We start from the raw sequence: 22,173 nt of genomic DNA on the forward strand, positions 1-22,173 counted from the left end.
CCTCGTGGATGCTCCACAGTGTCCCCAGTTGCCGCTCCAGCTCCGAAACCCAGGCTTCCAGGAGCTGCAGCTGGACACACTTCCTGTACACATGCTGGTCCCGGGCACTGGAATTGTTCCCGGTTTCCGACATGGAGCACGAGGAGCACACCACAGCTTTGAGCTCTCCTACTATGACTTAACCCTTTAAATTACATTAAACTTTCTGGAAGATCTTAATGGCCAATAATATCAGTTACTCTAGGGCACTTCTTCCCTGGTCCTCGTTACTACAGAACTCCCTAAAAAAAAAACACTACTTACAATATTTGAAAGAAACTTTAAACTTTTCTTACCTGAGATACTTATCCAGCTATTTAGAGCTATTCCCTAACAGCAGTGACTCACCAACCAATCACCTTGCACCTGTCCTGTGACGTCACTGTTGGCTTTTTTTTTCAAAACTCCGGCGCACTGTAAGAGCTCTGCTCCCAGAAAGTAAGAGACTAGGCCTCGATCCTCGGGTTCAATTTATAGGCTCCGCTCTTGGCGTTCTCCCCACAGGTCTGCTCCGCTCCTGGAAGGTAATTTATCCCCTAGCTGCTCAGTTAGACTTTAAAGAGTGGAAGTTGTCCGTTTAAAGAGTGAAAGCGTTTGCAATTCACAAATATAGTAAGCTGGTCCCAGGGAGCTCAAATAGCCATGAGTACAGTCGATCACCCCTTGCACTCTAGGGAACCCAGTGATGGCGCCGAAGGCCGTAGACTTTGTTGCCTGGCTGCCCTCATCGACAGGTAAGAGGTTGAAATTATTGGCACATTGAAAAAGGGCATTGATTACCTCTTTGATGCACCTATGGATCACAGACTGTGATATGCCACATATGTTGCCTGTGGATGCCTGGAAGGAGCCACTAGCAAAATAATTCAGTGAGGACAACTGGCAAGGGATTCCCACCAAAGCCAAGCAGTTGCAGGTCATGCTGCAGGGAATCCTACAAATTTCTGTGACCATTTTAAGTGACATCCTTAGGTGCCTCTGGCATTGTCTCTCTGACATTTGAAGGTCATTTGTCCTTGCCCTAAGGATGTGCTGACATGCCAGTGCCCATCTTCCATAAAGTCATTCCTGGATGTTATTATTCGGAGCATCCTCACCTTCCTGTTCTGCCTGTGGCTGGCATTCAGGCATCATCAGTTGAGGGAAAAGAGCCCTCCTTAGTCTCTCCCTTTGCTGTTCTTCCCATGGTACTGGACAAATTGGGTGTATGAGACCCATGTCGCTGCAGTTTTTCTGAATAAATAAATAAGCAGAGTGTAGCAATTCAGCCCTCTGTTGCCAGTAAGCTGAAATAGCGAAGCAATGAGCAGTTCACTTTTATTTGCCTTAGAACTGCAGATACTATCAGCTTTTAGGTTATTCCTGACTATCTGCTTACTGTAAAACTCTAATTAACCCAGTACCCCGCAGCCGCCCATATCCAGCTTCAGCAGCAATAACAACCACTACATGCCCTGGACGCTCCACTCCTCCCTCCCCTGCTCCTCCAAGCACCCCATCACCCCACCCTTTCCTCCCTGAGGACCTTCCCCTGCTCCTCCACGTAGAACCGCCATGCCTTCGACGCCATCCCTTGGGAAGAATCACCCTTGCTGTGCCGAGCCTGGAGCCAAACATCCATTCTAATGCTGGCCTGGAGGCAAACATCTATTCCAATGCTGCCATTCGTTTTGCCGATGAGTTCAAGAGAGAACAACAAAGACCTGAGACTCAACTGCACAAAGCCGACTGTGCACGCCACATTGAAACAAATGTGAACTGGGTAGCATGGGAACAGTGCTCGCTGTGCATTTAATCGGGCAGGTAGGACGTAATTGGAACTAAATGTAGGGTAATGGAAGGGATCAATGATTATGACACTGTGCACGGTAATGGGGCAAGGTTCATTTGGTAATGGAGGGAAGGAGAACAGTAATGTTGGGTGGGTCAAGGGTGATGGGTTCAGGTCGGAAGGTTGCAGGAGGAGGTTAGAAGGTGGGCAAATTTGCCCTAAATTTTTTTTCTATTTGTTCGTGGGCTGTGGGCATCGCTGGCTAGGCCAGCATTTATTGTCCATCCCTAATTGCCCTTGATAAGATGGTGGTGAGCTGCCTTCTTGAACCGCTGCAGTCCTTGGGGTGTAGGTGCACCATTTTCTCCAACGATCATGGCGTGTAAATGAATGTAAAGCTGCAAACCGCCACCGACTCAATTTCTCGACTGTCGGGAATCCAAAAAAACACTTCCTGCCTAATTAAATCACCCCGCATGCCACAAAAGCCACTCCTGCAGAGCCCATAAAATCCACCCTATGATTCCATGAAAGAGCAAAAATACCTCAGCAATATAATACATATATATTTGCAACAAATATACCAACCAATTTCCTGAAAGATAATTCAAGGTTACAACCCACAAGCTAAACTATCTTTTTGCAGATTACTTTATAATAGTTTTCTATTCTTGTAGTCTTCCTTGAATGCAGGAGTTGGTTACTGTAGTTTTTCTCAAAGTTCTAATCAATTACATTCAGCTCAAATTGACTGAAATTGTTGAACAACTTCAGCTCATTAAATATGCCAAAAATAGGGACTACTTCGATTTGAATAACCGTCAGCTACATTCATAACTCAATGGCTGTCATGTACAAACTCAAAACAAAAATCACCCACACTGAACATGGCCTTGCTTTTTCCTCGAGTCTTCCAGTTAGAAAGCCAGACCAGACTGTACTCATAATGCTTGTTTTGAGTCAGACTAGAATGTGGATTTTAACTGCAGCTGGTTTTAAAGTCCTTATTTCATGTGACAGAGTTAACAAAACTTTACCAAGCTTAAATGCTAAATTTATGTCACAGCAACATTCTATGAATACAGCAATTTTACTGATGTAGGTTTTCTAGCTGTGGTACAAAGTTGTAAGATCTTGCAGCATGCTTTATCTTGCACCTGAAAAGAAAATATCATCGGCCACAGAATATTGTATTGCCGAAGTTACGACATTTCAGCATACCAACAAAAAGAACTTGTGATTCATTTACACTGAAAAATGTAAACAAGACTTTTAAGTTCTGGGTTTTGTTTGTGTGATATTCTGACATTACCAAGCTTAAGAAACTTTCCAGAGAACAAACAGGCTTGGTACAGGATACTAAATCAGATTTCCTACCCTACACTTTTTCTTCCATAAATTTGTGTGATACTAACACCAGTAATTTCTTTCCCTTGTCCTATCCTATTCTCCCTTCCCCATAAGTCTCGAAGTTCCTCAGCAGGAAGGGCAGTCAATTCAAGGACCACAAACTTCAAAACCACCACCCATGTTTGTCTGTCTGGAACTTGCTATTTCACAGACTTTAAAGAACATTTTTAGTTTTATCATTCTCTGAACTGTTCACTTCTGCTTCGTCATTCAGCAATTGGGCATTAACAAGCTGGTAAAGCAGCATGCCTCTTCAGTTTTCTGCACTACTGTTCTTATCCCATAGAGGCATGCCAATGGCAGCAGCAGCAACACCCAAAACAAAAAATGGTACTGCATCCTGCCTGACTAAACACTTGCAATGAGACTAATTACAGTTTAGCCAAACTGTAAATTAACTACTCCACAGGCATTATCTTGGTATTTATAAAAGGTAATAAAAAAGGACATGTCATCCCAAGCCATTATTATTCATCTTAGAAATTGATTACAGGTTTTGGCAATGATCTTCATTAAGTTACCTACATGCCCTCACAACTGAAGCAATTGTAAGGAAATGTCAATAAAAGGTCTCAGTTGGAGAATGAATTTCAGGGCCAGATTTCCCACTAGCCTAGTGGGGAAAGGTGCAGTGTGCTTTCAGCTGCCAAGGCTCTGGGATTTCCTCCCTAAACTTCTCCACCTCTCTTTCCTCCTTTAAGACCCTCCTTAAAACCTACCTCTTTGGCTAAGTTTTTGGTCATCTGCCCACAGGTCTCCTTATCTGGCTAAGTGGCAAACTTTGTTTGACAACACTCCTATGAAGAACCTTGGGACGTTTTACTACGTTAAAGGCACTAGAAAAATACAAGTTGTGTATTCAAAACATTATCAGTTCCACATGACACCCAGTTCTACCTCACCACCACCTCTCTTGACCCTTCCACTGTCTCTAAATTTTGAGAATGCTTGTCTGACATCCAGTGCTAGATGTGCAGAACTTTCCTCCAACTAAACATTAGGAAGACCAAAGCCATTGTCTTCGTTCCCCACCACAAGTCCATTCCCTAGAATTAGACTCCAACCTTTCCTTGGCAACTGTCTGTGGTTGAACCAGATTGTTCGCAAACTTGGTGTCATTTTGCAACTGGAGATGAACTTCCAACCATATGTCCTTGCCATCACAAACACCATCTATTTACACCTCCCTATAACATCACCCGACTTTTCCCCTGCTCAGCTCATATACTGCTGAAACCCTCATCCATGCCTTTGTTCCCTCTAGACTTGACTATTCCAACAAACTCTTGGCCGCCTTCCATGTTCTATCCTCCGTTAGCCTGTGGTCAACCAAAATTCTACTGCCCATGTCCTACCTCATACTAAGTCCCATTCACCCATCACCCCTTTTTTCACTGATCGACACGAGTGCCCGGTTAAGCAACACCTCAAATTCAAAATTTTCACTCCATTTCCAAAGCTCTCCATGGCTTTGCCCCTCCCTATCTCTGTAATCTTCTCCAGCTCTGCATTCTCCAGAGATATCAGCACTTCTTCAATTCTAGCCTCTTGCACAATCCCAATTTTAATTGCTCCACCATTGGTCGCCCTGCCTTCAAGATCCTAAGCTATGGAATTCCTTCCCTAAACCTCTCTGCCTGTTTACCTTTCTTTCCTCCTTTGAGATGCTTCTTAAAATCTACCTCTTTGACCAAGGCGATGGTATAGTGGTAACGTCACTGGGCTAGTAATCAGAGGCCAAGGCTAATGCTCTGCAGACATGGGTTAGAATCCCACCACAACAGATGGTGAAATTTGAATTCAATTAGTAAATCTGTAATTAAAAGCTAGTCTCATGCTGACCATGAAACCATTATCGATTGTTGTAAAAATCCATCTGGTTCACTAATATCCTTTAGGGAAGGAAATCTGCCATCCTGTTCGTGGGGCACTGGCAACAGTACTGTAGAAAGTGGAGTCTGTACCGTTTGCACATCCTTCACCTGAACTGTGCTGGGACCAGTGTTCTAGCGAGTCATATAACAAGGGAAGTAGAGAAGGCTTTAAATTAAATAGAGGGGGGAAGGGATCATGTAGGGGAAAATTGAGTAAATTAAAGGGAAATGACAAGGCAATAGATCAAGGTAGCAATAAAGGTAATGATGATCAGAGTATGGCAGGAAGGGACAGTGATTGCAAACTTAAGAGTGTGCCAACAGATTGGGCCAGAGTTTACAAAAACAGGAAAACAAAAAACTGAATTAAGGACTCTGCATCTGAATGCCAACAACATTTCCAATAAAAAAGATGAATTGTCAGCTCAAAGAGAAATTCATATGTATGACCTGACAGCCAGTACAGAGACATGGCTACAAGAAAACCAAAACTGGGACCTGAATATCCAAGGGTATATGACATTCAGGAAGGACAGGAAGCTGGGAAAAGATGGTGGGATAGCTCCGTTACTTAAAGAGGGCATTAGTACTGTAGTGAGAGATGACCTTAGTTCTAAAGATCAAGACGTAGAATCAATTTAGAAACTAAGAATGAGCAAAGGGCAAAAAACATTGGTGGGAGTTGTTTATAGGCCACCAAACAGCAGTGGTAATGTAAATCACAGCATAAATCAGGAAATTAGAGGTGCATGTAACAAGGGTAATGTAGTAATCATGGGGGATTTCCATCTACATAGAAACTGAGTAAACTTTATTAGTACTAACATTGTGGAGGACGAATTCTTAGAATGTATGCAAGATGGAGCTGAATTTCGGGTCTGAAGAAGGGTCACTGACCCGAAACATTATCTCACATTAACTCTGCTTCTCTCTCCACAGATGCTGCCAGACCTGCTGAGTATTTCCAGCATTTCTTGTTTTTATAATCAATAATCTTGTTGTAAAGGAGTCTTTAGGAAAGAATGACCATAATAGGATAGTATTTTACATTAAGTTTGAAATGATGTAGTTCAATCAGAAACTAGGTACTTAAATCTAAACAAGGGAAACTATGAAGACATGAGGGGCAAATTGGCTATGGTGGATTGGGAAACTACATTAAAAGGTATGACATTAGACAAACAATGGCTAATATTTAAAGAACTAATACATAGTTTACAACAAAAATACATTCCTTTAATGCACAAAAGCATTCCAACCGTGGCTAACGAAAGAAATCAAGGATTATATGAGAGCAAAGGAAGAGGCGTATAAAGTTGCCCAAAAATGGTAAGCCTGCAGATTGGCAGCATTTCAGAATTCTGCAAAGGAGGACCAAGTCAAAGATTAAGAAAGGGAAAATAGAATATGAGAGTAAACTAGCAAGAAACATAAAAATGGACTGTAAAAGCTTTTATCGGTATGAGAAAAGGAAAAGATTAGCAAAGACAAATGTAGGTCCATTACAAGCGGAGTCAGGAGAATTTATATTGGGAATAAGGAAATGGCAGAGAAACAAAACAACTACTTTGTGTCTGTCTTCACACAGGAAAATACTAAAAACCTCCCAGAAATAATGGAGAATCAACGGACTAGAGTAAATGACGAATTACAAGATATTATTAGTAAAAAAAAAGTACTAGAGCACTTATTGGGATTTAAAGTAGATAAATCCCCTGGACATGATGATCTACATCCCAAAGTGTTGAAAGAGGTGGCTATAGAAATAGTAGACGCATTAGTGGTCATCTTTCAAAATTCTATAGTTCCAAGAGATCGAAAGGTGGCAAATATAACCCCACTATTTAAGAAAGGAGGGAGAGATAAAACAGCGAACTACAGACCTGTTAGCCTAACATCAGTTGTAGGAAAAATGCTAGAATCTATAATAAAGGATGTGGTAACAGGACACTTAGAAAATAATGGAAAGATTGGGCAGAGGCAACATGGATTTATGAAAGTGAAATAATGTTTAACAAACATGTTTTGAGTTTTTTGAGGATCTAACTAGCAGAATCGATAAGGGGGAACTGGTGGATGTGGTATATTTAGATTTTCAGAAAGCTTTTGATAAGGTCCCACAAAAGAGGTTGGTAAACAAAATCAGAGCACGTGGGATTGTGAAGAAAATACTGGCATGGATTGAGAACTGGTTAACGGACAGAAAACAGAGAGTAGGAATAAACAGGTCATTCTTAGATTGGCAGGCTGTGACTAGTTGGGTACCACAAGGATCAGTGCTTGGGTCCCAACTATTCCCAATCTATATCAATGATTTGGATGTGGGGATTAAGTGTAATATTTCCAAGTTTGCAGATGACACAAAACTAGGTGAAAGTGTGAGTTGTAAGGAGGATGCAAAGACGCTTCATTGGGATTTGGAGAGGCTAAGTGAGTGGGCAAAAATTTGGCCGATGGAATACAACGTGGAGAAATGTGAGGGTATCCACTTTGGTAGGAAAAACAGAAATACAGAGTATTTCTTAAATACAGAGAGGCTGGGAAATGTTGAATTTCAAAGGGACTTGGGGTGTCCTTGTTCATGAATCACTGAAAGCTAACATGCAGATACAGCAAGCAATTAAGAAGGCAAATGGTCTGTTGGCCTTTATTACAAGAGGATTAGAGTATAGGAGTAAAGATGTCTTACTGCAATTATACAGAGCCTTGGTGAAACTGCACCTGGAGTATTGGGTGAAGTTTTGATCTCCTTATCTAAGGAAAGATATACTTGCCATTGAGGGAGTGCAACAAAAGTTCACCAAACTAATTCCTGGGATGGAGGGATTGTCCTATGAGAAAGGATTAAATAGATTGGACTTTTATTCTCTGCAGTTTAGAAGAATGAGAGGTGATCTCATTCAAACATACAAATTTCTTACAGGGCACAACAGGGTAAATGCAGGACGGATGTTTCTCTTGGCTGGGGAGTCCAGAACCAGGGGATACAGTCTCAGAATAAGAGTTAGACCATTTAGGACTGAGGTGAGGAGGAATTTATTCACTCAGAGGGTGATGAATCTTTGGAATCCTCTGCCGCAGACGGCTGTGGAGGCTCAGTCATTGAGCATGTTCAAGACTGAGATTGAGAGATTTCTACACATTAAAAACATCCAGGGTTACAGGATAGTGCAAGACAATGGTGTTGAAGTAGAAGATCAGCCATGATCTCACTGAATGGCAGAGCGCGCTCAAAGAGCTGAATGGCCTACTCCTGCTCCAGTTTCTTACCTCGTCTGGCCAACAGGTAACTCCGGACCCACAGCAATGTGGTTGACTCTTACATGCCCTCTGAAATGGCCTAGCAATACACTCGTTTGTATCAAACTGCTACGAAGTCTAAGAAAGGGAATGAAACTGGACGGACCACCCAGTATCGATCTATGCAGTGGAAACAAGGACAACGGCAAATCCAGCCCTGTTGACCCTGCGAAGTCTTCCTTACTAACATCTGGGGGCTTGTGCCAAAATTGGGAGAGCTGTCCCACAGACTAGTCAAGCAACAGCCTGACATTGTCTGTAAGGTGTGATTCCGAGAGTATGACTATGTCCCAGATATCATCATCACCATTCCTGGGTATGTCCAGTTCCATTGGCAGGACAGACATACCAGAGGTGGTGGCACGGTGGTATACAGTCGGGAGGGAGTTGCCCTGGGAGGGCTCAGCATTGACTCTGGAGTCCATGAGGTCTCATGGCATCAGGTCAAACATGGGCAAGGAAACATGCTGATTACCACCTACCGCGCCCCCACCCCCTCGGCTAATGAATCAGTGCTTCTCCATGTTGAATGCCAAATGGAAGAAGCACTGAGGGTAGCAAGGGCACAGAATATACTCTGGGTGGGGGACCATAACCAAGAGTGGTTCGGTAGCACCACTACTAGCCAAACTGGCCGAGACCTAAAGGACATAGCTGCTAGTCTGCGGCAGTTGGTGAGGGAACCAACAAGAAGGAAAGAACTGCTTGACCTCGTCCTCACCAATTTACCTGTCGCAGTTGCATCTGTCCATGACAGTATTGGTAGCAGTGGCCACTGCACAGTCCTTGTGGAGACAAAGTCCCATCTTCTCATTGAGGATACCCACCATCATGTTGTGTGGCACTACCACGGTGCTAAATGGGTTGATTTCAAACATCCAGCAACTCAAAACTGGACATCCATGAGGTGCTGTGGGCCATCAGCAGCAGAATTGTATTCAACCACAATCTGTAACTTCATGGCCCGGCACAGCCCCCACTTTACCATTACCATCAAGCTGGGGGCCAACCCTGGTTCAATGAACAGTGTAGGAAGGTATGCCAGGAGCAGCACCAGGCACAGTTAAAAATGAGGTGTCAGCCTGGTGAAGCTACAACACAGGACTACTTGCATGCCAAACAGCGGAAGCAGAATGAGATAGACAGGGCTAAGCGATGCCACAACCAATGGATCAGATCTAAGCTCTGCAGTCCTGCCACATCCAGTCATGAACAGCTAACAGGAGGAGAAGGCTCCACAAATATCCCCACCCTCAACGATGAAAGAGCCGAGCACATCAGTGCAAAAGACACAGCTGAAGCATTTTCATCCAACTTCAACCAAACGTGCCGAGTGAATGATACATCTTGGCATCCTCCTGAGATCCCCAGCATCACAGATGCCAGTCTTCAGCCAACCCGATTCACTCCACATGGTATCAAGAAACAGCTAAAGACAAAGGCTATAGGCCCTGACAACATTCCAACAATAGTACTGAAGACTTGTGCTCCAGAACTAGCTGCTGCACTAGCTAAGCTGTTCCAGTACAGCTACAACACTGGCATCTACCCGGCAATTTTGAAAAATTGCCCAAGCATGTCCTGTGCACAAAAAACAGAACAAATCCAACTCGGCCAATTACCATCCTATCAGTCTACTCTCGATCATCAGCAAAGCAATGGAAGGAGTTGTCAACAGTGCTCAGCAATAATCTGCTCACTGATGCTCAGTTTGGGTTCCGCCAGGGCCACTCAGCTCATGACCACATTACAGCCTTGGTCCAAAGATGGACAAAAGAGCGAAACTCAAGAGATGAGGTGAGAGTGATTGCCCTTGAAAGCAAGGCTGCATTTGACCAGGCATCAAGAAGCGCTAGCAAAACAAGAGTCAACGGGAATCAAGGGGGAACACTCTCTGCTGGTTGGAGTCATACCTACCACAAAGGAAGATGGTTGTGTGTTTTTTTAATTCATTCATGGGAAATGGGCGTCACTGGCTATGCCAACATTTATTGCCCATCCCAAATTGCCCTTGAGAAGGCGGTGGTGAGCTGCCTTCTTGAACCGCTGCAGTCTATGTGAGGTAGGTACACCCACAGTGCTGTTTGGAAGGGAGTTCCAGGATTTTGCCCCAGCGACAGTGAAGGAACGGCAATATAGTTCCAAGTCAGGATGTTGTGTGACTTGTACGGAAACTTGCAGGTGGTGATGTTCCCATGAATCTGCTGCTTTTGACCTTCGAGGTGGTAGAGGTCGCGGGTTTGGAAGGTGCTGTCTAAGGAGCCTTGGTGCGTTGCTGCAGTGCATCTTGTAAATGGTACACACTGCTGCCACTGTGCGTCGGTGGTGGAGGGAGTGAATGTTTGTGGATGGGGTGCCAATCAAGCGGGCTGCTTTGTCCTGGATGGTGTCGAGCTTCTTGAGTGCTGTTGGCGCTGCACCCATCCAGGCAAGTGGAGAGTATTGCATCACACTCCTGACTTGTGCCTTGCAGATGGTGGACAGGCTTTGGGGAGTCAGGAGGTGAGTTACTCGCTGCAGGATTCCTAGCCTCTGACCTGTTCTTGTAGCCACGGTATTTATATGGCTACTCCAGTTCAGTTTCTGGACAATGATAGTCCCCAGGATGTTGATAGTGGGGGATTCAGCGATGGTAATACCATTGAATGTCAAGGGGAGATGGTTAGGTTCTCTCTTGTTGGAGATGGTCATTGCCTGGCACTTGTGTGGCGCAAATGTTACTTGCCACTTATCAGCCCAAGCCTGGATATTGTCCAAGTCTTGCTGCATTTCTACATGGACTGCTTCAGTATTTGAGGAGACGCGAATGGTGCTGAACATTGTGCAATCATCAGCGAACATCCCCACTTCTGACCTTATGATTGAAGGAAGGTCATTGATGAAGCAGCTGAAGATGGTTGGGCCGAGGACACTAGCCTGAGGAACTCCTGCAGTGATTGATGTCCTGGAGCTCAGATGATTGACCTCCAACAACTACAGCCATCTTCCTTTGCGCTAGGTATGACTCTAACCAGCAGAGAGTTTTCCCCCTGATTCCCATTGACTCCAGTTTTGCCAGGGCTCCTTAGAACATAGACATAGAACATAGAAAAATACAGCACAGAACAGGCCCTTCGGCCCACGACGTTGTGCCGATCCTTTGTCCTCTGTCAAGGACAATTTAATCTATACCCCATCATTCTCCTTTATCCATATACCTATCTAAAAGCCGTTTGAAAGTCCCTAAAGTTTCTGACTCAACAACTTCCCCAGGCAAGGCATTCCATGCCCCGACCACTCTCTGGGTAAAGAACCTTCCCCTGACATCCCCCTTATATCTCCCACCCTTCACCTTAAATTTATGACCCCTTGTAACGCTTTGCTCCACCCGGGGAAAAAGTTTCTGACTGTCTACCCTATCTATTCCCCTGATCATCTTATAAACCTCTATCATGTCACCCCTCATCCTTCTCCGTTCTAATGAGAAGAGGCCTAGAATGTTCAGCCTTTCCTCGTAAGACTTATTCTCCATTCCAGGCAACATCCTGGTAAATCTCCTCTGCACCCTCTCCAAGGCTTCCACATCCTTCCTAAAATGAGGCGACCAGAACTGCACACAGTACTCCAAATGAGGCCTTACCAAGGTCCTGTACAGCTGCATCATCACCTCACGGCTCTTAAATTCAATCCCTCTGCTAATGAACGCTAACACCCCATATGCCTTCTTCACAGCCCTATCCACTTGAGTTGCAACTTTCAACGATCTATGCACATAGACCCCAAGGTCTCTCTGCTCCTCCACATGCCCAAGAACCCTACCGTTAACCCAGTATTTTGCATTCGTGTTTGTCCTTCCAAAATGGACGACCTCACACTTTTCAGGGTTAAACTCCATCTGCCACTTTTCAGCCCAGCACTGCAACCTATCCAAGTCCCTTTGCAGACGACAATAGCCCTCCTCGGTATCCACAACTCCACCAACCTTTGTATCATCTGCAAATTTACTGACCCACCCTTCGACTTCCTCATCCAAGTCGTTAATAAAAATCACAAACAGGAGAGGACCCAGAACTGATCCCTGCGGCACGCCACTGGTAACTGGGCTCCAGGCTGAGTATTTACCATCTAAGACCACTCTCTGCCTTCTATCAGTTAGCCAATTCTTAATCCAACTGGCCACATTCCCCACTATCCCATGCCTCCTGACTTTCTCCATAAGTCTACCATGGGGGACCTTATCAAATGCCTTACTAAAATCCATGTACACCACATCCACTGGTTTACCCTCATCCACTTGCTTGGTCACCTGCTCAAAGAATTCAATCAGGCTTGTGAGGCAAGACCTACCCCTCACAAAACCGTGCTGACTGTCCCGAATCAAGCAGTGTCTTTCCAGATGCTCAGAAATCCTATCCCTCAGCACCTTTTCCATCAACTTGCCTACCACCGAAGTAAGACTAACTGGCCTGTAATTCCCAGGGTTGTTCCTATTCCCTTTCTTGAACAGGGGCACAACATTTGCCACCCTCCAATCACCTGGTACCACCCCCGTCAGCAGAGAAGATGAAAAGATCATTGCCAGCGGCTCTGCAATTTCATCCCTTGCTTCCCATAACATCCTTGGATATACCCCGTCAGGCTCCTTGATGCCATACTCGGTCAAATGCTGCCTTGATGTCAAGGGCAGTCACTCTCACCTCACCTCTTGAGTTCAGCTCTTTTGTCCATGTTTGAACCAAGGCTGTATTGAGGTCAGGTGCTGAGTGGCCCTGTCGGAACCCAAACTGGGTATCACTGATTGTTGGAGGTCAATCATCTGAGCTCCAGGACATCACTGCAGGAGTTCCTCAGGGTAGTGTCCTAGGCCCAACCATCTTCAGGCTGCTTCATCAATGGCCTTCACTCCATCATAAGGTCAGAAGTGGGGATGTTTGCTGATGATTGCACAATGTTCAGCACCATTCGCAACTCCTCAGATACTGAAGCAGTCCGTGTCCACATGCAGCAAGACCTGGAGATCATCCAGACTTGGGAAGATAAGTGGCAAGTTACATTTGCACCACACAAGTGCCAGGCAATGACGATCGCAAACAAGAGAGAATCTAACCCTCTCCCCTTGATATTCAATGGCATTACTATTGCCGAATCAACATCCTGGGGCTTATCATTAATCAGAAACTGAACTGAACAAGCCATTTAAATGCTTTGGCCACAAGGGCAGGTCAGAGGCTGGGAATTCTGTGGCGAGTCACACACTTCCTGTCTCTCCAAAGCCTGTCCACCATCAATAAAGCACAAGTCAGGAGTGTTATGGAATACTCTCCACTTGCCTGGATGAGTGCAGCTCCAACAACACTCAAGAAACTCGACACCATCCAGGACAAAACTATCTGCTTGACTGGCACCCGATCCACCACTTTCAACGTTCACTCCCTCCACCACTGACGCACAGTGGTAGCAGTGTGTGCTATATACAAGACGCATTGCAGCAACCAACCAAGGCTCTTTCGACAGCAACTTCCAAACCCACGACCTCTACCACCTAGAAGGACTAGGGCAGCAGATGCTACCACCTGCTAGTTCCCCTCCAAGCCACACACCATCCTCACTTGGAACTATATTGCCGTTCCTTCACTGTCACTGGGTCAAAATCCTGGAACTTCATCCCTAACAACACTGTTGCTGTACCTAACCCACATGGGCTGCAGCGGTTCAAGAAGGCGGCTCACCACTACCACCTCAAGGAAAATTAGGGATGGACAATAAATGCTGACCTAGCCACATAGAATTATTGAAAGTGTAAGACACAGAAAGAGTCCACTTGGCCCATTTCGTCTGTGCCGAACGAAAAACGATCCACCTATTCGAATCCCACCTTCCAACATTTGGTCCGTAGTCCTGCAGATTACGACACCTGAGGTGCATATCCAGACTCCTTTTGAATGAGGTGAGGGTTTTTGCCTCAACTACCCCATCAGGCAGTGAGTTCCAGACCCCCATCACCCTCTGGGTGAAAAAGATTTTCCTCATCTCCCCTCTAATTATTCTATCAATCACTTTAAATCTATGCCCCCTCGGCACTGACCCTCTGTTATGGTGAAGAGACACTTCACCTCCACTCTAACAAGGCCCCTCAAAATTTTGTACATTTCAATCCGATCTCCCCTCAGCCTCCTTTGTTCCAAGGAGAACAACCCATCCAATCTTTCCTCATAGCTGCATTTTTCCAGTCCTGGCAACATCCTTGTAAATCTCCTCTGTACCCTCTCTAGTGTAATTACATCCTTTCTGTAATGAGGTGACCAGAACTGGACACAGTACTCTAGGGGCGGCACAGTGGCGCAGTGGTTAGCACCGCAGCCTCACAGCTCCAGGGACCCGGGTTCGATTCCGGGTACTGCCTGTGTGGAGTTTTGCAAGTTCTCCCTGTGTCTGCGTGGGTTTTCTCCGGGTGCTCCGGTTTCCTCCCACAAGCCAAAAGACTTGCAGGTTGATAGGTAAATTGGCCATTATAAATTGTCACTAGTATAGGTAGGTGGTAGGGAAATATAGGGGCAGGTGGGGATGTTTGGCAGGAATATGGGATTAGTGTAGGATTAGTATAAATGGGTGGTTGATGTTCGGCACAGACTCGGTGGGCCGAAGGGCCTGTTTCAGTGCTGTATCTCTAATAAATAATAAAAAAATACTCAAGTTGTGGCCTAACCAATGAGTTATTCAGTTCCAGCATAACCTCCCTGCTCTTATATTCTATACCTCAGCTAATAAAGGAAAGGATTCCATCCGCCTTCTCAACCACCTTATCGAACTGTCCTGCGACATTCAGGGATCTGTGGACATTCACTCCAAGGTCCCTCACTTCCTCTACACTTCTCAGTATTTTCCCATGAATCTTGTATTCCTTTGCCTTGTTTGACCTCCGCAAATGCATCACCTCACACTTCTCCAGGTTGAATTCCATTTGCCACTTTTCTGCCCATCTGACCAGACCATCAATATCTTCCTGCAGCCTACAGCTATCCGCCTCACTATCTATCACACGGCCAATCTTAGTGTCATCTGCAAACTTCTTGATCATGCCCCTACTTTTACATCCAAATCGTTAATATATACCACAAAAAGCAGGGGACCCAGTACTGAGCCCTGCGGAACACCACTAGAAACAGCCCTCCAGTTGCTAAAACACCCGTCAACAATTATACTTTGTTTCCTGCCACTGAGCCCATTTTGTATCCCCCTTGCTGCATTTCCATGGATCCCATGGGATTTTTTTTTAAACCAGTTTGCCATGTGGGACCTTGTCAAAAGCCTTGCTAAAATCCATGCAGACCACATCAACTGCACTACCCTCATCTATCTTCTTTGGTAGTTCTTCAAAAAATTTGATCAAGTTGGTCAAACAAGATATTCCCTTAACAAACTCATGCTGACATGCTGACTATCCTTGATTAATCTATGCCTTTCTAAGTGACAGTTTATCCAACATGAATGCGTGGCTTGAGAGATGGTGCAGGAGAGAGGGGTTCAGATTTTTGGGACATTGGGACCAGTTCTGGGGGAGGTGGGACTATTACAAATTGGACGGTCTACACCTGGGCCGGACTGGAACCAATGTCCTTGGGGGTGCTTTTGCTAATGCTGTTGGGGAGGGTTTAAACTAATGTGGCAGGGGGATGGGAACCAAATGAGGAGGTCAGTGGACAGTAAGCAGGTAGTAACTGAAGCCTGTAAGGAACTAGATAATGAAGTCAGCGTGACTAAGGGAAAGAGTAGACAGGGAGCAGATGATGAACGCAAAGGGACTGGTGGTCTGAGGTGCATTTGTTTTCATGCAAGAAGTGTAGTGGGTAAGGCAGATGAACTTAGGGCCTGGATTAGTACCTGGGAGTATGATGTTATTGCTATTACTGAGACTTGGTTGTGGGAAGGGCATGATTGGCAACTAAATATCCCAGGATACCGATGCTTCAGGCAGGATAGAGAGGGAGGTAAAAGGGGTGGAGCAGTTGCATTACTGGTCAAAGAGGATATCACAGCTGTGCTGAAGGAAGGCACTATGGAGGACTCGAGCAGTGAGGCAATATGGGCAGAACTCAGAAATAGGAAGGGTGCGGTAACAATGTTGGGGCTGTACTACAGGCCTCCCAACAGCGAGCGTGAGATAGAGGTACAAATATGTAAACAGATTATGGAAAGATGTAGGAGCAACAGGGTGGTGGTGATAGGAGATTTTAATTTTCCCAACATTGACTGGGATTCACTTAGTGTTAGAGGTCTAGATGGAGCAGAATTTGTAAGGAGCATCCAGGAGGGTTTTCTGGAGCAGTATGTAAATAGTCCAACTCGGGAAGGGGCCATACTGGACCTGGTGTTGGGGAATGAGCCTGGCCAGGTGGTTGAAGTTTCAGTAGGGGACTACTTTGGGAATAGTGATCACAATTCCCTAAGTTTTAGAATACTCATGGACAAAGACGAGAGTGGTCCTAAAGGAAGAGTGCTAAATTGGGGGAAGGCCAACTATACCAAAATTCGGCAGAAGCTGGGGAATGTAGATTGGGAGCAGCTGTTTGAAGATAAATCCACATTTGATATGTGGGAGGCTTTTAAAGAGAGGTTGATTAGCGTGCAGGAGAGACATGTTCCTGTGAAAATGAGGGATAGAAATGGCAAGATTAGGGAACCATGGATGACAGGTGAAATTGTGAGACTAGCTAAGAGGAAAAAGGAAGCATACATAAGGTCTAGGAGGCTGAAGAAAGACGAAGCTTTGAAAGAATATCGGGAATGTAGGACCAATCTGAAACGAGGAATTAAGAGGGCTAAAAGGGATCATGAAATATCTTTAGCAAACAGGGTTAAGGAAAATCCCAAAGCCTTTTATTCATATATAAGGAGCAAGAGGGTAACTAGAGAAAGGATTGGCCCACTCAAGGACAAAGGAGGAAAGTTATGCGTGGAGTCAGAGAAAATGGGTGAGATTCTAAACGAGTACTTTGCATCGGTATTCACCGAGGAGAGGGACATGAAGGATGTTGAGGTTCGAGACAGATGTTTGATTACTCTAGGTCAAGTCGGCATAAGGAGGGAGGAAGTGTTGGGTATTCTAAAAGGCATTAAGGTGGACAAGTCCCCAGGTCCGGATGGGATCTATCCCAGGTTACTGAGGGAAGCGAGAGAGGAAATAGCTGGGGCCTTAACAGATATCTTTGCAACATCCTTAAACACGGGTGAGGTCCCGGAGGACTGGAGAATTGCTAATGTTGCCCCCTTGTTTAAGAAGGGTAGCAGGGATAATCCAGGTAATTATAGACAGGTGAGCCTGACGTCAGTGGTAGGGAAGCTGCTGGAGAAGATACTGAGGGATAAGATCTATTCCCATTTGGAAGAAAATGGGCTTATCAGTGATAGGCAACATGGTTTTGTGCAAGGAAGGTCATGTCCTACCAACTTAATAGAATTCTTTGAGGAAGTGACAAAGTTGATTGATGAGGGAAGGGCTGTAGATGTCATATACATGGACTTCAGTAAGGCGTTTGATAAGGTTCCCCATGGTAGGCTGATGGAGAAAGTGAAGTCGCATGGGGTCCAGGGTGTACTACTAGCTAGATGGATAAAGAACTGGCTGGGCAACAGGAGACAGAGAGTAGCAGTGGAAGGGAGTTTCTCAAAATGGAGACGTGTGACCAGTGGTGTTCCACAGGGATCCGTGCTGGGACCGCTGTTGTTTGTGATATACATAAATGATTTGGAGGAAAGCATAGGTGGTCTCATTAGCAAGTTTGCAGACGACACTAAGATTGGTGGAGTAGCAGATAGTGAAGGGGACTGTCAGAGAATACAGCAGAATATAAATAGATTGGAGAGTTGGGCAGAGAAATGGCAGATGGAGTTCAATCAGGGCAAATGCAAGGTGATGCATTTTGGAAGATCCAATTCAAGAGGGAACTATACAGTAAATGGAAAAGTCCTGGGGAAAATTGATATAGAGAGAGATTTGGGTGTTCAGGTCCATTGTTCCCTGAAGGTGGCAACGCAGGTCAATAGAGTGGTCAAGAAGGCATACGGCATGCTTTCCTTCATCGGACGGGGTATTGAGTACAAGGGTTGGCAGGTCATGTTACAGTTGTATAGGACTTTGGTTCGGCCACATTTGGAATACTGCGTGCAGTTCTGGTCGCCACATTACCAAAAGGATGTAGATGCTTTGGAGAGGGTGCAGAGGAGGTTCACCAGGATGTTGCCTGGTATGGAGGGTGCTAGCTATGAAGAGAGGTTGAGTAGATTAGGATTATTTTTATTACAAAGACGGAGGTTGAGGGGGGGAGGTGTACAAAATCATGAGAGGTATAGACAGGGTGGATAGCAAGAAGCTTTTTCCCCAGAGTGGGGGATTCAATTACTAGGGGTCACGAGTTCAATTTGAGAGGGGAAAAGTTTAGGGGGGATATGCGTGGAAAGTTCTTTACGCAGAGGGTGGTGGGTGCCTGGAACGCGTTGCCAGCGGAGGTGGTAGACGCGGGCATGATAGCGTCTTTTAAGATGTATCTAGACAGATACATGAATGGGCAGGAAGAAAAGAGATACAGACCCTTGGAAAATAGGCGACATGTTTAGATAGATGATCTGGATCGGCGCAGGCTTGGAGGGCCGAAGGGCCTGTTCCTGTGCTGTAATTTACTTTGTTCTTTGTTTGTTCTATCTTCCACCCCTACACATAGGTTATCTTTTCGGTCTTTTATGGGCCCTACTCTCTCCTTAGTTATCTTCTTACTCTTAATGTATTGATAAAACATCTTTGGGTTCACCTTGATTTTGCTTTCCAATATTCTTTCATGCCCTCTCTTTGCTTTTCTAATTTCCCTTCTGATTTCATCTCTCCACTTTTTATACTCCTCTCAGCTTTCTGTAATATTGAGTTCTCTGTGTCGGACATATGCTTTCCTCTTCTGCTTTATCTTACCCTGTAGGCTCTTTGATATCTATGGGGGCTCTACATTTGGCCATCTCACCATTTTTCTTTGTGGGGACATGTTTACTCTGAACCCCTTGAATCTCCCCTTTGAATGCCTCCAACTGCTAAGTAGCTGTTTCCAGTCCACTTTCGCTAAATCACTCCTCAGTTTAGTAAATTGGCCTTGCCCCAATTGAGAACTCTAACTCTTGTTTTATTTCTGTCCTTTTCCAAAATTATGTTAAAACTGACTGAATTATGATCACTACCACCAAAATGCTCTCCCATTGCCATCCCTTCTACCTGCCCATCTTCATTTCCTAAAACTAAGTCTAAAACTGCACCCTCTCTTGTTGGACTTGCTACATACTGGGCAAAAAAGTTCTCCTGAATGCACCTCAAGAATTCTGCTCCCTCAGTTCCTTTCACACTAAAACTATCCTAGTTAATACTGGGATAGTTAAAATCTCCTACTATTACTGCCCTATCGTTCTTGCACTTCTCAGAGATTTGCCTAAGTGTCTGCTCTTCTATCTCCCTCTGACTGTTTGGGGGTCTATTCTTTCTTTCTTTTGGGCCTCCTTATCTCGAGAGACAATGGATACGCGCCTGGAGGTGGTCAGTGGTTTGTGAAGCAGCGCCTGGAGTGGCTATAAAGGCCAATTCTAGAGTGACAGGCTCTTCCACAGGTGCTGCAGAGAAATTTGTTTGTCGGGGCTGTTGCACAGTTGGCTCTCCCCTTGCGCCTCTGTCTTTTTTCCTGCCAACTACTAAGTCTCTTTGACATCGACAGGTTTGCGGCTGCCTGCAATGAATTTGGCCTAACCATCAGCCTCAAGAAAACGAACATCATGGGGCAGGACGTCAGAAATGCTCCATCCATCAATATTGGCGACCACGCTCTGGAAGTGGTTCAAGAGTTCACCTACCTAGGCTCAACTATCACCAGTAACCTGTCTCTAGATGCAGAAAGCAACAAGCGCATGGGTAAGGCTTCCACTGCTATGTTCAGACTGGCCAAGAGAGTGTGGGAAAATGACGCACTGACACGGAACACAAAAGTCTGAGTGTATCAGGCCTGTGTCCTCAGTACCTTGCTCTATGGCAGCGAGGCCTGGACAACGTATGTCAGCCAAGAGCGACGTCTCAATTCATTCCATCTTCGCTGCCTCCGGAGAATACTTGGCATCAGGTGGCAGGACCATATCTCCAACACACAAGTCCTCGAAGCGGCCAACATCCCCAGCTTGTACACACTACTGAGTCAGCGGCGCTTGAGATGGCTGGGCCACGTGAGCCGCATGGAAGATGGCAGGATCCCCAAAGACACATTGTACAGCGAGCTCGCCACTGGTATCAGACCCACCGGCCGTCCATGTCTCCGTTATAAAGACGTCTGCAAACGCGACATGAAATCCTGTGACATTGATCACAAGTCGTGGGAGTCAGTTGCCAGCGTTCGCCAGAGCTGGCGGGCAGCCATAAAAACGGGGGGGACTGTAGTACACTCCCAACAGTGTGATTGCCCCTTTTTGTTCCTTAACTCAATCCACATGGTCTCATTTGATGAGCCTTCCAACATATCATCCCTCCTCACAGTTGTAATAGTTTCCTTGACCAAAATTGCCACTCTCCCTCCTTTCTTATCCCCCTCTCTATCGCCTCTGAAAACCCTGTTACCAGGAGCATTAAGCTGCCTTTCCGGTCGCTCTTTAAGCCATGTTTCTGTAATAGCTATGATATCATACTGCCACGAACCCACGAACGTCCCATGAACAAATTTTTTAAAAGCCTTTAGTCATCTTTCTTAATATCTACTTCCATGGCTTTGTTTCACAATTTGCTTGGTTAAGAATCCTGTCAAGCACCTTGGAACATTTTGCTGTACTGAAGGCATTATATAAATGCAAGTTGATGTTAAGCTAACCAGCCAATAAGGTTCCAGGTTTGATCCCTGGTTTCTGTTGAGTTAGCTTATCTAAGCTAGAATGGAAGTTGAGGCACAGTGGCGCAGTGGTTAGCACCGCAGCCTCACAGCTCCAGTGACCTGGGTTCAATTCTGGGTACTGCCTGTGTGGAGTTTGCAAGTTCTCCCTGTGTCTGCGTGGGTTTCCTCTGGGTGCTCCAGTTTCCTCCCACATGCCAAAAAGACTTGCAGGTTGATAAGTAAATTGGCCATTATAAATTGCCCCTAGTATAGGTAGGTGGTAGGGAAATATAGGGACAGGTGGGGATGTGATAGGAATATGGAATTAGTGTGGGATTAGTATAAATGGGTGGTCGATGGTCGGCACAGACTTGGTGGGCCGAAGGGCCTGTTTCAGTGCTGTATCTCTAAAACTAAAACTAAATAGAATTGGCCCCTGTGCACTGACTTTTTCTGATCCTGTGGAGACGTGTTTGGAGGCGGGGAAGCCAGAAAAACAGCGGAGAGCCACGTCATGACAGCTCCCCAACGCATTCCCACCTCCGCCACTTAAGGGCCTAATTAGAGGCCATTTTTCGATGAAGACAGGATCTTCCCGCTGTTGGAGCGGCCCGTCTGTGTGCAGAGCCCACCACCTCTCTAGAGGTGGCCTCCTGGCAGCAGGCCGGGGAGCCATCGCCACCTCCTCTAAATGCCACCCACCCCTTCTGGAGCTTTGGGAATAATTGTGACACACCCGCAGCCACAGGCCATCAATTGGAAGGGCTCCCCCTCCATAATGATGAACTGGCAGCTATGGCCACACTTACTTTAACAATTTTAGACATCTTCAGAGGGTGCCTCCATCTTAAGGCCACCACTTGTGATCTCCCAACTACACCGGCAGTGCCTACCTCTCCTAGTACGGCTTCTGGCTGCCCAC

At 45.6% G+C, this 22,173-nt stretch overlaps 1 protein-coding gene across 6 annotated transcripts in view; it reads right to left on the reverse strand.

Annotated features, from left to right (window-relative positions):
• The window catches only part of LOC137377086 (zinc finger and BTB domain-containing protein 7C), a 379,658-nt gene that overhangs the window by 336,856 nt on the left and 20,629 nt on the right, over positions 1-22,173 (reverse strand). The window contains exon 1 of one of the 6 annotated variants that reach the window (XM_068046834.1): positions 1,137-1,207. The exons of the other annotated variants lie outside the window; for them this stretch is intronic. The gene's annotated coding sequence lies outside the window, so the exon portion shown is untranslated. Of the gene's footprint in view, positions 1-1,136; positions 1,208-22,173 lie in introns of those variants that run through there. 6 annotated transcript variants of the gene reach the window in all.

Source organism: Heterodontus francisci, chromosome 1, assembly GCF_036365525.1.
Source record: "Heterodontus francisci isolate sHetFra1 chromosome 1, sHetFra1.hap1, whole genome shotgun sequence".
NCBI classification, from domain to species: Eukaryota; Metazoa; Chordata; class Chondrichthyes; order Heterodontiformes; family Heterodontidae; genus Heterodontus; species Heterodontus francisci.